Genomic DNA, 2,611 nt, shown 5'->3' with positions numbered 1-2,611 from the left:
GCCTGAGTGGTTACAATAGAAAATTTTCTATATTGGGTTGAATGTGCATTCAATGTCAAGATTGGATTAGAGCAGGAGGAGGAGCCGTAATGATCAGAACGTATGAGAATGTGTACAAATTAATACAAAGCATGGCAATGAATTCCTGTCAATAGGCAACCAAATGATATACATATGGCCAAAGACTATCTACCGTGAACGTTATCCAAAAGGATGATAGATACCAGCAATTAGTGGACAGAAGCACCCGAATAAAGGTTAAAAATAATGCACCATCAGTCTGTGGAGAAGACAAACCACTCTTCCACTACAGTTATAATCCCACCGATAATGTAAACTACAGCGAAAATAGGGGTGGAAATACCTATTCGAATACATACAATCCCAGATGGAAAGATCACTAGAATCTGAGATGGGGAGGAAACCAAAACGGAAGTAATAGCTCTAACCAAGTTAAAAACACTAAATATCGACCTCCTTATTTGCAGAAACCTCAAGAAAGGGCAAAACTGAATGAGCATACTATTTGCGGTCAATGTTTGGATAAAATTGAGGGGAGATGCAATCAATGAGAGCAGACGTGAAGCAGGTGCAATCTGAGTGCACCTCAACAAGAAAATTGACTAAACTTGAAGATCAGATGAGCCAATTAATGAGCATGATGAAGGATAGAGAAATACAAATTAACACAAGTATTCCTAGTAATACTGAAAATAATCCTCGTAAAGAAGGGAAGGAGCATGTGAAAGTATTAGCTCTCTGATCGGGTAAAGTATTGAGTAACACAAAGAACCCAATTCAAGAGATGCATAAGGTGTATACTAATTATCTTCAGGAAGAACCCTGAGAAGTTGATAATAAACCAGAATCAAAGGAAGTAGTTGCACTGGTAGTTGAGCCACAGATGGAAACCATTAATGATTTTGTTGTTGCAAAATACCTTTACTTTCAAGGCTAGAAAAGAAGCAAAAGTGAGATGTAGACGAGTTTGAAATTTTTCTAAACTTTTCAAAAAGTTAAATGTCAATCTGCCTTTGATTGAATTGATTGAAAAAATTCCTAAATACACTAAATTTTTAAAGGAAATTATGTTTAGGCGTAGAAAAATTATGGTAGGTGAACAAGTTAATATAAGTGCTTTCTATAGTGTTATTATTTTTAGACAAGTTCCCCAAAAGTTGAAAGACTTGGGAAGCTTTTCTATTCCCAGAGAAATAGGGAGCATTAATTTTAATAGAGCTCTATGTGACCTAGGAGCTAGCATTAACTTAACGCCTTTATCTATTTATAAAAACTAGAGTTAGAGGACTTCAAAAACACCCAGATAACATTATAGTTGGCTGACAGATCCTCAGCGCATCCGAAAGGAGTATTGAAATATGTGTTAGTTAAAGTGTGCAACTTTATCATCTTGACGGACTTTTTAGTTCTAGACTTTGAAAAAGATCGAGAGATGTCGTTCCTGTTAGGGAGACCTTTCTTAGCCACTTCAAGGTCCGCCATTAATTTAGAAAATAATGAATTAATAATGAGGATTAACGGTGGAACTGAAATCTTTAAATTTGGTCACCAATAGAGTAGGAAAGGTAGGAAGAAGTCAAGGGACCGACGCAAAGAATTATCTATTTATAAACCTAATAATCCTGAATTAAGGGACATACTTCCTTTAATCCATGCAACTTGAAAAAATAGGTTCAAGGAAACGAATAAGAAAGCAAAGATGGAGTGGCATGACGAGCGATGAACTACTACTAAAAGAACCAGAGAGTCGTCCTTATGTGAATTAATGATGCTGTCAGATGAATCCGATAATAAAACTTGAATTATTTAAATTAATATTTGAATTTTTGTAAATTTTTGTATATTTAGCTAATATTTTAGTCAAGATTTTAATTTTTATATGTTCTATAAAAACTGTAACGCTCTAGAAATTGGAATTTTAGGTGAAAATAGAGCCAGTGTCGCAATGTAACACCCTATACCTGGCCCAGTCACCAAGCCCGAATATGAGGATGTCACACTACCGTCACACATCACACACATTATAAAATGTAACATTAATATGGCATTGTCCTCTTTATTAGCGTTCTTACAAATTTCTAAGTCAAGCATATGTTAATCATCATTAAAACATGCATTACGATTGAAGCTGTTCCCATATTCACTAAGGGACAGAGCTCGAGCCTGGTTGAACTCATTGGCACCAAATTCAATTTTCACATCGCAAGAGTTAGCAAAAAGATTCCTTATGAAGTATTTCTCACCTAGCAAGAATGCTAAGTTGAGAAATGAGATCACTGCCTTCCAACAAATGGATGATGAGTCCTTGTATGAGGCATGGGAAAGGTACAAAAATTATTACGAAAGTGCCCTCATCACAGAATCCCACATTGCATCCAACTTGAGACATTTTATAATGGTCTCAATGCCCACAAGAGGATGGTAGTGGATGCTTCTGCTAATGGTGCTCTCCTTTTTAAGTCTTATAATAAGGCTTATGAAATCATTGAGAGGATTTCCAGTAACAATTATCAATGGCCAACCAATCGAGCAACATCAGGAAGACGAGTTGTTGGAATACATGAAAAAGACGCTCTTACTTCACTCACAT

The 2,611-nt window shown here is 35.9% G+C and overlaps 1 non-coding gene across 1 annotated transcript; it reads right to left on the bottom strand.

Annotated features, from left to right (window-relative positions):
- Positions 1 to 2,278: 2,278 nt before the first annotated feature.
- LOC128281006 (small nucleolar RNA R71) lies at positions 2,279 to 2,384 on the bottom strand. Its single transcript, XR_008271223.1, has one exon. It is a non-coding gene; the product is annotated as a small nucleolar RNA R71 (small nucleolar RNA).
- Positions 2,385 to 2,611: the final 227 nt, after the last annotated feature.

Source organism: Gossypium arboreum, chromosome 9 (genome assembly GCF_025698485.1).
Source record: "Gossypium arboreum isolate Shixiya-1 chromosome 9, ASM2569848v2, whole genome shotgun sequence".
Taxonomy (NCBI): domain Eukaryota; kingdom Viridiplantae; phylum Streptophyta; class Magnoliopsida; order Malvales; family Malvaceae; genus Gossypium; species Gossypium arboreum.
The sequence above is the reverse complement of the archived record's forward strand: the minus strand, read 5'-3'. Positions and strand labels throughout refer to the sequence as shown.